This window comes from Oryx dammah, unplaced genomic scaffold (genome assembly GCF_014754425.2).
Source record: "Oryx dammah isolate SB20612 unplaced genomic scaffold, SCBI_Odam_1.1 HiC_scaffold_15, whole genome shotgun sequence".
Lineage (NCBI taxonomy): Eukaryota > Metazoa > Chordata > Mammalia > Artiodactyla > Bovidae > Oryx > Oryx dammah.
In genome coordinates, this window is record NW_024070199.1 from 7400079 (window position 1) to 7415079 (window position 15001).

Genomic DNA, 15001 nt, shown 5'->3' on the forward strand with positions numbered 1-15001 from the left:
GGGATGGGGGAGCCTGGTGGGCTGCCGTCTGTGGGGTCGCACAGAGTTGGACATGACTAAAGCGACTTAGCAGCAGCAGCAGCAGTTCTTTAAGTGAGGGTTTAGAGGTTGCTTTTTGTACACCTAAGAATGTCAGCTGCACTCCCTCTATAATGATAACTGGATATAAAATTCTAGGCTAACAATAAACTTCCTTCAAGAATTGGACAATATTACTTTACTTTCTTCCCACATCTACTATCCCTTGTCTTAAATCTACGATTTATCTAATTGCTATTTCTTTGAAGTCAATCTTGCTTTTCCTTCTGATAGTTTATAATTTTATCTTTTTTAAGAATTAAAAGTAGTTGGATTTATTTTATTCATTTTTAAATTTTATTATTTATTTATTTTGGCTATACGGGGTCTTTTTTTTTTAGCTTTTTATTTTGTAATAGGGTATAGTTGATTAACAAACAATGTTGTTATAGTTTCAGGTGAACAGTGAAGAGACTCAGCCGTACATATACATGTATCCATGCTCGTCCAAATTCCCCTCCCATCCAGGCTGCCACATAACATTGAGCAGAGTTCCAGGTACTATACTGTAGTACCCTGCTGGTTATCCGTTTTAAATATAGCAGTGTGTACGTACCCACTCCAAACTCCCTAACTATCCCTTCCCTCCATCCTTCCCCCTGGAAACCATAAATTCATTCTCTGAGTCTGTGAGTATCTTTCTGCTTCACAAGTTCAGCTTGTATCATTCCTGTTCAGCTTCCACATTTAAGGGATTTCATACAGTATTTCTCCTTGTCTGTCTGATTCACTGCACTTAGTATGACAAGCTCTAAGTCCTTCCATGTTGCTGCCAATGGCATTATTTCCACTCTTTTTGGTGGCTAGGTAATATCCCATTGTGCTGGGTCTTAGTCCTGGCTTGTGGGATCTTCACTGCAGCACGCGGGCTTCTTGGTTGTGGCATGTATGCAGGATCTAGTTCCTGGATCAGGGATTGAGCCCAGGCCCCTTGCATTGGGAACACAGTCTTTACTCACTGGACCACCAGGGAAATCCCAGAATTATCTTCATCCTCGACATTTTTCATCTTCAGGACTCTGACTAGAAACTGATACATTTTTACTAATTTCACTTAATATTCAGTGTTTTATGACATGAGAATTTGTTATTCTTAAGATATTCTTCATCATTCATATGTCAGGCTGCTGCCATGTTACTATTTAGTATTTTCTCTTTGTTTTCATTTTCCCTTTCCTTCCTTCCCTTTCCTCTCTAGGTCTAATAGTTTACTTTTATGATACGTTCCATCCAGTACACCGGGGTCCCAGGCTTAATCAAGATCTTAGAGTGGTAGATCAGAATTCCTACCCAAAATGATGTTATTGAGATGTCTAGGCAGTTTTTTTTTCAGTCACTAGAAAATACGAAAAAGCAGTGCAGTTAAGGAAGACTGCTAGGTCATGAAATAAAAACAGCATAATGCATTCATAACATGATGCAAGGTGACTTCCTCACCTTCAAAAGCATCCTTGGTTTTCATGTTACTCTGCATTGCTCAGATGTACAAAGATTATATTCTGTAAATGCACATATATTTCCAGTGTTTTGTTTTAATGTATAAATTTAAAACAGGTTTTAAGCTAAACATATTAGACTATAAAACATTAGTTAACATTCCAGGGATAAGGGAGCAAGAAACTGTCAAGTTTGGAAGTAAAATGTTGGTTGTGTTGCTGCTGGAGAACCGCATTCGGTCCTCGCTGCGGGGCCGCAGCTCTTCCAGCCGCCTGACAATGTCGTCTCACTTAGTAGAACAGCCGCCGTCCCTGCACAACAACAACTGTGAGGAAGGTGAACAGTCTCTGCCACCGCCCGCTGGCCTCAACAGCTCCCCATGAACAGCAGCAATGGCAGTGATAACAGCAATGGGAAGAATGGGGGGCTGGAGCACGTACCCTCCTCGATGGGGACGTGGAGAAGATTCTTTTGGACACACAGCATGAACCCGGACAGAGCAGTTCAAGAGGCAGCTCTCACTGTGACAGCCCTTCCCCACAAGAAGATGGGCAGATCATGTTTGATGTGGAAATGCATACCAGCAAGTACTCTCAGTCAGAAGAAGAAGTTGCAGAAGAAGACAAAGAAGTGGATGCTCTGAAGAAAAGCGTGGACTGGGTGTCCGACTGGTCCAGTAGACCTGAAAACATTCCACCCAAGGAGTTCCACTTCAGGCACCCTAAACGTTCCGTTTCCTTAAGCATGAGGGAAAGTGGAGCTATGAGGAAAGGGGGGACCTTCTCCGCAGAGTTTCTTCAGGTGTTCTTTCCATTTCTCTTCCTCTCCCATGTTTTGGCTTTGGGGCTAAGCATCTACATTGCAAAACAGCTGAGCATGCCTTCTGCCAGCACCTACTAAGGGAAGAGGAGGCCCTGGGCCAGCGTGTGACTTGTGAAGTGGTATCTTGCCACAGTAGTTTATTTGAACTTGAGACCATTGTAAGCGTGACCCAACCTCCACCCTCTTTTTACATATCCAAGTTCCAGTAACTCTCAAATCCAGTATTTTATTCCAACTCTGTTGAGGCATTTTGCTAATAACCTCATTCCCTTTTTGGCCTGTAAAACTCTAGAATTTTCTAATAAGAGTTTACTGTTGTTTAGAAATTTGCAAGGGCTTCTTTTCCGCAAAAGCCACCAGCAGAATTTAATTTTGTCAAGAATGCCATTGTCTTCTCTCAGTACCACCAACCCTAGACCTGCACCATTCATAGTATAAATCTTACTCTTGCAAGATAACCCACCTGTCTCTTCAAATGAGACCAGGTTGCAAATGATATGAAAGCTTTGTTGTTTTGTTTTCCAAGACAAAGGCAAGCTTCCCTAAGCTTGAATTTATAGTTATGAAAAAAGAAAACAAAAACAAATAAGACAGACAAAATAAGACAAGGAAAAAAATATCCTGGGCAATAAAAAGTTATTTTAAACCAAAAAAAGTAAAAATGTCATCAGCCTCAGATGAATAGTTCACCTTGGTGAAATGACAGCAGGTGATATCATCAATAGTAACAAAAGCATTAAGTTCAGGAGATCATTGTTCTGAACTTGTCATTGGTTATGATAAAAACCTCACATGCAAAATTATTTTAATCTAGAAGATAGAGGGTGATATAGCTAATAGACTATGCTAGTGTCATCTGGATCAGCTGGACATTACTAGAAAAAATTTGGATTTTTTTAACATTTATTTCTTCCCCATAAGCTGGTGATTGGTTCGTGTCGTGTGTGTGTGTTCAGTTGTTCAGTCGTTTCTGACTCTTTGTGACCACATGGACTGTGGCTCTCCAGGCTCCTCTGTCCATGGACTTTCACAGGCAAGAATACTGGAGTGGGTTGCCATTTCCTTCTCCAGGGGATCTTCCCGACCCAGGGATTGAACTCACATCTCTTGTGTCTCCTGTGTTGACAGGTGGATTCTTTACTACTGCATCAAGGTGGGGAGCCTTTGTTCATGTTAACGTAATGATAAAACAGAACTTGCTTTACCCTATTCAATATATCCTACTGTTTCTTTATCTCTTAAATGTTGATAAAAATCAATCTTAAAAAAAGCATTTTTAATTGCCCAAGCGTAACTTAGACTTCTTAAATACAACTAAAATCCTCCCAGCTTCAGGTACCATTCTAGCCACTGCTCCAAACACCTGGGGTTGTTTTTTTTTCCCAGTGGAAAACTCCTTCCTCTGCCCTGCCCACACAAACTCACCCCTGCTTCATCATATCACAGTCCAGAAGCAGGGGGTTTAACAACATGCAGGCCATCCTTGACCAGTGGAAAGGCGAGGTCATGGATACAGGTTTCCTCTTTCTCCAATCAAGTGGGTAGATCTTAGACTTATTTTATCCCAAGTTCAGTTCAGTTCAGTTCAGTCTCTCAGTCATGTCCGACTATTTGCCACCCCATGAATCGCAGCATGCCAGGCCTCCCTGTCCATCACCAACTCCCGGAGTTCACTCAGACTCACGTCCATTGAGTCAGTGATGCCATCCAGCCATCTCACCCTCTGTCGTCCCCTTCTCCTCCTGCCCCCAATCCCTCCCAGCATCAGAGTCTTTTCCAATGAGTCAAGTCTTCACATGAGGTGGCCAAAGTACTGGAGTTTCAGCTTTATCATCATTCCTTCCAAAGAAATCCCAGGGCTGATCTCCTTCAGAATGGACTGGTTGGATCTCCTTGCAGTCCAAGGGACTCTCAAGAGTCTTCTCCAACACCACAGTTCAAAAGCATCAGTTCTTCAGTGCTCAGCCTTCTTCACAGTCCAACTCACACATCCATACATGACTACTGGAAAAACCATAGCCTAGACTAAATGGACCTTAGTCAGCAAAGTAATGTCTCTGCTTTTGAATATACTGTCTAGGTTGGTCATAACTTTTCTTCCAAGGATTAAGTGTCTTTTAATTTCATGGCTGCAATCACCATCTGCAGTGATTTTAGAGCCCAAAAAAATAAAGTCTGACACTGTTTCCACTGTTTCCCCATCTATTTCCCATGAAGTGATGGGACCAGATGCCATGATCTTCGTTTTCTGAATGTTGAGCTTTAAGCCAACTTTTTCACTCTCCTCTTTCACTTTCATCAAGAGGTTTTTTAGCTCCTCTTCACTTTCTGCCATAAGGGTGGTGTCATCTGCATATCTGAGGTTACTGATATTTCTCCCAGCAGTCTTGATTCCAGCTTGTGTTTCTTCCAGTCCAGCGTTTCTCATGATGTACTCTGCATAGAAGTTAAATAAGCAGGGTGACAATATACAGCCTTGACGTACTCCTTTTCCTCTTTGGAACAAGTCTGTTGTTCCATGTCCAGTTCTAACTGTTGCTTCCTGACCTGCATACAGATTTCTCAAGAGGCAGGTCAGGTGGTCTGGTATTCCCATCTCTTGAAGAATTGTCCACAGTTTATTGTGATCCACACAGTCAAAGGCTTTGGCATAGTGAATAAAGCAGAAATAGATGTTTTACTGGGACTCTCTTGCTTTTTCCATGATCCAGCAGATGTTGGCAATTTGATCTCTGGTTCCTCTGCCTTTCGTAAAACCAGCTTGAACATCAGAAATTTCACGGTTCATGTATTGCTGAAGCCTGGCTTGGAGAATTCTGAGCATTACTTTACTATCATGTGAGATGAGTGCAACTGTGTGGTAGTTTGAGCATTCTTTGGCATTGCTTTTCTTTGGGATTGGAGTGAAAACTGACCTTTTCCAGTGCTGTGTCCACTGCTGAGTTTTCCAAATTTGCTGGCATATTGAGTGCAGCACTTTCACAGCATCATCTTTCAGGATTTGAAACAGCTCAACTGGAATTCCATCACCTCCACTAGCTTTGTTCGTAGTGATGCTTTCTAAGGCCCACTTGACTTCACATTCCAAGATGTCTGGCTCTAGATTAGTGATCACATCATCACGATTATCTGGGTCACGAAGATCTCTTTTGTACGGTTCTTCCGTGTATTCTTGCCATCTCTTCTTAATATCTTCTTCTGTGAGGTTCATACCACTTCTGTCCTTTATTGAGCCCATCTTTGCATGAAATGTTCCCTTGGTATCTCTAATTTTCTTGAAGAGATCTCTAGTCTTTCCCATTCTGTTCTTTCCTCTATTTCTTTGCATTGATTGCTGGAAAAGCTTTCTTATCTCTTCTTACTATTCTCTGGAACTCTGCATTCAGATGCTTATGTCTTTCCTTTTCTCCTTTGCTTTTCACTTCTCTTCTTTTCACAGCTATTTGTAAGGCCTCCCCAGACAGCCATTTTGCTTTTTTGCATTTCTTTTCCATGGGGATGGTCTTGATCCCTGTCTCCTGTACAATGTCACGAACCTCATTCCATAGTTCATCAGGCACTCTATCTATCAGATTTCACTCCCTTAAATCTAGTTCTCACTTCCACTGTATAATCATAAGGGATTTGGGATTAAGCAAAAAATCACTCATCACAGTAGCCAATGCATTAGCTTCAGTGTATTGTCTCTCCTTCTCTGTTTATTCCCTTTCTTCCTCACTTCTGCTCCCAGAACATATTCCAAATAAACCACCTGCATTCAGACTGTTTTACTCAGGCTCTGTTTTCAGGGAAATTCATGATAAAATAAAGATACTTTTGAAGAACGTAACCATTGAGTACACTGGTAGCCATTGTTGTCTCACAGACTTCTCTTTAGCAAGTGTTGGGTTGAAACTCACTCAAGCAGAGCTATTTATCTCCCCTTGCCTCTCTGTTCTACTGTCTGTGTAGAGCAACAACAACTGCAAGGCTATCACCTATTTAATGAGTCTATTCTTTCCAATTGCAGAGCAAGTCTGTGTCTACTTTCCCACTGGAAATGAGTACCAACATTTTTATTCTGATATATTTTTGCACAATATTGGACATTAAGCACTTGACATTAAATTCTTTCTATCCAGTTGAACTAATCTGCCTTAAATCAAGGTACCTGCACATTCTGCTAGTCTCAATTATCCACCAGATAAAATGCCCAGAAAGATTTTTTTGAGAGAAAACAAAGGTCCAGTGATGAATTTACTAAACTATTAGATTTCATGAATATTTGAAAATATGAAATAGGAGCCATCACTGCCTTCACTGAACTTATGGTAAGAGAAACAGATGATAGATTCATATACATACATACATATGCATGTACAATATATCAAACACAGTATACTTATGTGATGGTAGCTTCCCTGGTGGCTCAGGGGTAAAGAATCTGCCTGCCAATGCAGGAGATGCAAGGGATGCAGGTTCAGTCCCTGGATTGGGAAGATCCCCTGGAGGAGGAAATGGCAACTCACTCCAGTATTCTTGCCTGGAGAATCCCACGGACACAGGAGCCTGGCAGGCTACAGTCCATGGGGTCACAAAGAGCTGACTATGACTTAGTAACTGAAAAGGAACAAAATTTACATTATATGCAAAACATAATTTTGTTCTATAGAAAATGAATGCAAAAATAATGTGATGTTTAGATTTGCCACCCTGCCCCCTCCCCAAACAAAAATCTTAGCTTTAAAAATTTTGGATACATTATTAAATTTCTGAAGCCCAGTGTTCTGAAATGTTACAGAGAAACAGTGATAACTACCTTGAAAACTTTCTGTGAAGATTCAAATAGACAATATGTGAAAAGTTTTTGGCATTTAATATGTGGTACCTAGTACCTGCTACTATTGCTCTTTGCATATAATTTTCATCATTATCATTAATAACAAATTTCATTTGCTGTCACTAATGTAAGGTGACCCTGACCATTAATTGAATAAATGTTTGAGAACCTACCCAATGACTGGCACAGCGATAACCAACACAACACAGGCGAGAAAGCAATAATGGTAAAAAGAAATCCAGTTAGGTTGTTTAGTGGAAAGAGAAGTGGGGCGGGCTAGTTGGAGTCTTTGTATAGGCTTTAGACATAAAGATGAAGAGAAGGGAGCAGTCCTAATAACAAGCTCACAGCACAGTACCAGAGAGCTAGGAGCTCTAACCTGAGGTCATGACTTCCCGGGCCTGGCATTGGGAAGGCAGCAGCATTTCCATCACTCTTGGGGCACATGACAATAATGCCATTGTTGTCTCACAGACTTCTCTTTAGCAAGTGCTGCGTTGAAACTCACTCCAGCAGAGCTATTTATCTCCCCTTGCCTCTCTGTTCTACTGTCTGTGTTTTGTCATCGTGTCTATTCAATTAAGATTGATATCTGTACCAAGGGAATCTGAGTTCTCACCAAGCCCCAAAGAGAAATTACTCACTGGAAACCAAAGCGCTGTGGCTCCCTTATGTTCTGAGGGCAAACAGCCGCTGAATGATGAATGGAGTGCTCTATTTTGCTGTGGCTGTTGTAGTTGAATATACTTCAAGCAATAGTTAAGGTGACACTCAGCAGAAACACATCAGTACCCAGTGCAAACAAAATTACTCCTTTCGTTAATGGATGGATAATCCTTACATTCTTCCTCATTTTATTTTATCCACAGTTATTTTCTCTAAGAACATGGAAGATTTGCTCTTATTTACACCCATTTGAATTGATAGGATTTGTTTCTTCCTTATAAATTGTGTTGAATGAATCCTTTTGGACAACACTAAGGACCAAGCATTGGATGAGCTACTTAATCAGGAGCTCTATAGAACCCAAGACTTACTAATGGAAAATGGGGTGATGGGGACACCAACAGAACAGATGAGCTGTCCAGACAAGCTTGAGAAATGCCTTCCTTGGGGTGTGTTACAAACCTTTGCACACACATCAAGAGAGACAACACATCTGGACCATGTCATTATAAGTTGGGATAGCACAGTCTTAGTTACCAAACCAGGTTTGGGGAATCCTGGATCTTACCCAGTTTGGAGGGCCATTCTGAAGAAAAAGAAGTTTTAAAACATAAATAGGAAATTGGGTACAAACTTCAAACTGAAAAACAGAAAGTCCAATAAATTGCAAATCTTAAAAAGCTGACAAATACCACAAACGTCACCAACATTCAGGAAAATAACACTTACTATGACTGATTGAACCATTTCTGTTATAGTTTGTATATGTTTTTGCTGCTTCCTCTTTGATTGCTTCTTTATTTGACAATGTTGTTGTATTATTCTTTGTAGAAGAAAATAAAAAGAGTACTTTTTCTAGCGTGGTTGATCAAATACTGTTTTATATTATTAACAGTTTCAACAAACCTAGACAGCATATTAAAAAGCAGAGACATCACTTTACCAACAAAGGTCCATAAAGTCAAAGCTATGATTTTTCCAGTAATCATGTACAGATGTGAGTTGGACCATAAAGAAGGCTGACCACCAAAGAACTGATGTTTTCAAATTATGGTGCTAGAAAAGAGCTTTGAGAATCTCTTGGCTGCAAGGGGATCAAACAAATCAATCCTGAAGAAAATCAATCCTGAAGAAAATCAACCTTGAATATTCATTGGAAAGACTGATACTGAAACTGAAGCTCCAATACTTTGGCCACGTGAAAGCCAACTCTTTGGAAAAGATCCCGATGCTGGGAAATATCGAAGGCAGGAGGAGAAGGGGATAACAGAGGATGAGATGGTTGGATGGCATCACCGACCCAATGGACATGAATTTGAGCAAACGCCAGGAGATAGTGGAGAACAGGGGAGCCTGGCATGCTGCAGTCCATGGGGTCGCAAAGAGTCCAACATGGCTTAGTGACTGAACAACAGAGGCATTTGTGAGAACCGAATCCTGTTTACAATGTTACATATCTGATGATGGGAAGAACATTCCACAGGCAAGCTTCCAGCTCCTTCCAGTAAGCCTGGCCCATATATTCCAGGGTCAGCAGAGTAGGACATACACTGTGATGTGCTGTCTAGCCCTGCATTTTGCTGTCACAGTGCCTGGCAGAGCACGTGTTAGAACTATTCCTGGAAGCTGTTGCTATGGAACTGTTTGTGGAAGAGGCCACTTTTCATGAAAGAGCTGGTAGCATCACTCAGATTATTCGTGACAAATACGGGTTTGCATCCTCATATGGCAACTTTCTTAGCCTCTTGTTCTTGCCTAAGTATGTCTGCATTTGAACTCAGATCCTTTCAACTTTCTATTGATATTTTTGGCTTCCTCTGTATTTCTCCAAATCCTTTCTAAGTTGAGAAACCCAGGAAAGAACATAGATCCCTCCTAAACATGATGTTCCTGCTGCTTTTAATGGAAAGATTACCCCTGTAGTTCTACAGGCATATCAGAGGACACATTTCTGCCAAATACAGCAGATACAGTCATCAAAAGGACATTTAGAAAGTGTTTTTACTGAAAACACATTCAAGACTTTCAAAGGTAAAAGAGAAATAAAAATATGATCCTTAGAGCTAATGTAACATTTTGCCCACAAACTTGGCAAAATTTGCCAACAAATGATGACAATTCTTGAATGATTAATCATAAATTAATGATTCTGCACTTTAATTTTGGTATAAGATCTTGGAGTTTTAAGGAAAACATAGTTGAAACCACTAATCTTGAAACTATCTGATAATTACATGACAGGCTTTGCTTCCTTTTCTGAAATTTGTCAATGGTTTTATAACTGAAAACATTGCTTGCTAGATACAGAAGCAGGCACAAATTCAACACTAAGAATTGCTTAATGTCATTTCTACTCCTAACAAGCTTAGTGAGAAATGAAAAGAAGAAAGAAATTTCTTATTTCCATGCTTCCTCCAAGCGAAGCAGGAGAACTGTAACAGATTCCATGCTTTAGTGAGCACTCCATTACCTCATTTTGCTAAGAATCAAATCATAAAGGACATCTGTGCTCAATGACTCCTCTCCCGTACCGGCAAGCTGCCACCAGCAGTGAAAGAACTCGGCCATGCCAGAAAGAACCGTTCTGGCTTCAAACAGACCGTTACCATGAAGATCAGGTGTATATACTACCAAAAATGATTAATGCAAAAAAAAAAAAAAATCAAATGGGTAACAGTTAATCTTCTGTTAATCAAATGCTTAGGAAGCCTCCATTAGATTGAATTTGCCAGTTTAAGTGAAGGGAAAGCACGGCACCATTTTTATGAGCCCTGTTGTATGAGACTCTGCTGTGGGCTTACGCTCTTCAATGCTTTTTAAACTATTTTCTTTAAGAAAAAAAAAAAAAGGATTTGTCAGGTTGCCTTTGCATTCTTTTTATTTGTGTGTGTTTTTGTTTGCCGTGCTGGGTCTTGGTTGCTGCATACTGACTTCTCTCTATTGCAGGGAGCAGGGGCTACTCTCTAGATGCAGGGTGCAGGCCCCTCCTTGCGGTGGCTCCCCTTGTTGTGGAGCAGGGCTTTAGGCGCGCAGGCTTCCCTAGTTGTGTTGCGCAGGCTTAGTTGCCCCACGGCATGTGGGGTCTTCCCGGACCAGGGATCAAACCCGTGTCCCCTGCATTGGCAGGCTGATTCACAACTGCTGGGCCACCAAGGAAGACCACACTAGGCTCTTCCTTGATGAACAGCAAAAGCTCTTCCACTTTTCAGCATGCATCCAGAGGTCTTGCTCTTGTCTTCCTAATGAAATCACTGTGAGACAGAGGAAAGTTTATTTTCTTATATAAAAGACCTTTCCTTCCGCCTTCCTGATGGAGTTTACATCACAAAAATAATGACTTTGGGTGGCGTCTCAGTTTTAAAATTTGTGTAATATTAAATACATTATTTTCATACTCCCTCTGGCAGAGTATGATACGTCCTCCAGGGGAAGAGTGTCTCTGCCCACTCCCTACCCACAAGGGAGAAACGCTGCTCTAAAACTAAATAATTCTAATTTTCTGCTTTAGTAAATAGGATAGAGAGAACGTAATTGAATTCCCATTTAGCACTTAGGTCTAATAGCGCCTCAGGCTCTGGGTGATAAACTTGACTCTTCATTCTAGCACTAGAGCTGCAGATTTACAAGAGAGGAAAGCTAGACTGGAAGGTGTACCATGAAGCCAGAAACTCCAGGGTGCCTCTCTCCAGTTTTTGGTTTTTTTTTAAGTCCCTATTAGCATGATCATGGTTCTGAATTGAACTTGAAAATATCTAGGCTACACCACGCAGTTCTGTCTTTGGTGTTTTTCCCCCCAAAGCATCTTCTATCATTTATAAAGAAAAAAGCTAATCTAATTTTTACCCGCTGGCTTGGAACCCTCCTATGTTTGCAGACAGGGGATGATTTTCTCATGTTGGTATTTGCTCAGGCTTTGGATATTAACTGCCATAATTCTTCTCACATGCTCCTGGCAATTAATCCCTCATGTAATATGCATAGTTTAATGCCCTTTACTGTCTGACCTCCACTCTCACATCTCCCCAGGCTAATACCTCGCTAACACCTGGACTCTGCCTTCCAATTTTAAGACATATTGAACTCAGGAAGCAAAAATAGGACAGGATTGAAGTGTCTCATTTTCATTACACCTCTTCATGGCCTTGTGTGTTTCACCTTGAAATTAATTAAGAGAGGACAGTAAGGTGAAATTGCACCATTTCATCTGGGTACTGTACCCTGCTTCCCCTTTATGCTGACTCCTAAAACATCAAGATTTCAGACATATTTAAACAGCAGTTAAGGATCACAGCAAATGAGAGTTCCTTGGTCATCCAAAAATGTGTTTCTCCTCCTCAAATTTTCTACTCAATAGTATATAAAACTATTGTCATAGTGTTAAATTACCAAAGAGGGAAGTAGATTTTTTTAAATGTTCATGAGATGGGGATGTATGGTTGACTCTGGATGGATAATAGAAAAGAGGTTTTGTACAGCAGATCCTGTATCCCACAAAAAGGCTTGACATCATCATAGTAAAGGTGTGTGTGTTTGTGCTCAGTTGAGTCTGACCCTTTGCAGCCAAATGGACTGCAGCCCATCAGGCTCCTCTGTCCATGGAATTTTCCAGGCAAGAATACTGGAGTGGGTTACGATTTCCTTCTAAAAATACTCATCTCTTTGCTTCGGTCTCAACTATGTTATCAGGTTTTATAATATTATCAGTTAAAAACTAGTATTAAAAAAACATAATAGATGCAATGGAGTCCAACAAGTTCATTTAGGCCTGTTACTATGGGGAGTCTTGCAGCTGGTTAGACTGGAAACAATGTAAATAAAGCAACTAACAGAAAAGCAAATGAAGTACGGATGTGCACCATTCCAAACCAAGAAAGAATCTAGCACCAGTCAGACCAAGTATAACTTCTAAACAGGCACAAGTGTGACGATGTACAACTTAAAAAAAAAAAAATGGAGTTTAATTGCTTTAAAATGTTATTTTAGTCTCTATAGTACATGAAGTGAACCAGCTAAGTTGTTGTTCCGTCACCAAGTCATGTCTGACTCTGCAACATCATGGACTGCAAAAAATGGTACAGACGGGTCTATCTGCAGGACAGGAATAGAGATGTAGAGGTCGAGAATGGACCTGTGGGCACAGCAGAAGACTGTGAGGGTGGGCTGAACGGGAGATTAAGGTTGGCAACACCACCATGGGCTTCCCGAATGGCTCAGTGGTAAAAGATCGTCTGCAAAGAAGGAGACATAGGAGATACAGGTTTGATCCCTGGATTCGGAAGATCCCCTGGAGGAGGAAATGGCAACCCACTCTGGTATTCTTGCCTGAGAAATCCCATGGATAGAAGAGACTTGCGGGCTACCGTGCATGGGGTTGCAAAGAGTATGACATGACTGAGCGACTGAGCAGCAGCTGCTGCTGCTGCTGTGTCGCTTCACTCGTGTCCGACTCTGTGCGACCCCACAGACGGCAGCCCACCAGGCTCCGCCATCCCTGGGATTCTCCAGGCAAGAACACTGGAGTGGGTTGCCATTTCCTTCTCCAATGCATGAAAGTGAAAAGTGAAAGTGAAGTCGCTCAGTCGTGTCCGACTCTTAGCGATCCCACAGACGGCAGCCCACCAGGCTCCTCCGTCCCTGGGATTTTCCATGCGAGAGTACTGGAGTGGAGTGCCATCGCCTTCTCTGAGCATATACACTACCATATGCAACATAGACAGCTAGTGGGAACATGCTGTATAGCACAGGGGGCTCAGCCTGGTGCTCTGTGAAGACCTAGAGGATGGGGGGTGAGAGGGAGGTTCAAGAGGGAGGGGTATATGTGTGTGTGTATATGTATATATATATAGCTGATTGATTTTCATTAGCATAATACAAATCAAAACCATGATGAGATACCACCTCACACCTGTCAGAATGGCTGTTCTCTGATCCACATTGTTGTATGGCTGAAGCCAATATAATATTGTAAAGCAATTACCCTCTAATTTAAAAAAGCTATATATTCCCCCCTCAAAAAAAAAAAAAAAAGACAACAAATAACAAGCGTTAGCAAGGATTTGGAGAAAAGGGAACCCTTGCTAATTGGTGGTGAGAATATAAATCGGTACAACCAGTATGGAAAACAGTATTTAAGCTCCTCGAAAAGTTAAAAATACATTTACCATATGATCCAGCAATTCCTCTCCTAGACACATATCCAAAGAGAATGAAATAAGTATCTCAGAGAAATATCGCACTCCTATGGTCACTGATGCATGGTTTAGACAGATAGGTAGATATAGATATATAGATATAGCTCATATCTTCTTTGTCCATTCATTTGTGTGTGTGTATATATATATATATATGAGCTTCCTAGGTAGCCCAGTTGGTAAAGAATCTGCCTGCAGGGCAGGAGACCCGGGCTTGATCTCTGGGTCAGGGAGATCCCCTAGAGAAGGGAATGGCAACCCACTCCAGTATTCCTGCCTGGAAAATCCTATGGATAGAGGAGGCTGGTAGGCTACAGTGCATGGGATCACAAAGAGTTGGACACGACTTAGCAACTAAACCATATATATATATATACACACATGGACACCCCAGGTAGGGCAGTGGTAAAGAATCTGCCTGCCAGTGCAGGAGACACAAGAGACACAGGTTCAGTCCCTGGGTCTAGAAGATCTCCTGGAGTAGGAAATGGCAACTCGCTCCAGTATTCTAGTCTGGAAAATTCCATGGACAGAGGAGCTTGGTAGGACACAACTGAGTGACTGAGCATGCACACACACATACAAACACAGACACATACACGTGCACACACATACGTACACATACAATGGACTATTATCCATTCATGAAAAATAAGGGAATCTTCCCATTTACAAGATGCATAAGCCTGGAGGTCATTATGCCAGTTGAAATAAGCCAGACACAGAAAGACACATATGCTCCCACTTACATGTGGCATCTAAGAAGGCAAGACTCACAGGAACAGCAAGGAGAAGCATAGTTGCTAAGAACTAGGGGAGGAGAAAATGGAGACTTACCGTTCAAAGAGTGTAAAGTTTCAGTTACACAAGATGAATGCGTTCTAGAGATCGACCGAACAAGTTTTGCCTACAGTTAATAACACTTTATTTTTGGTAAGAGAGAAGGCCATACATGTTCTCACCATGCCCCCAAATTGGTAACATGTAA

The 15001-nt window shown here is 41.3% G+C and overlaps 1 pseudogene; it reads left to right on the top strand.

Moving 5' to 3' along the window:
* Positions 1-1793: 1793 nt before the first annotated feature.
* On the top strand, positions 1794-2415 carry LOC120874232 (annotated as a pseudogene).
* The last annotated feature ends 12586 nt before the right edge of the window (positions 2416-15001 follow it).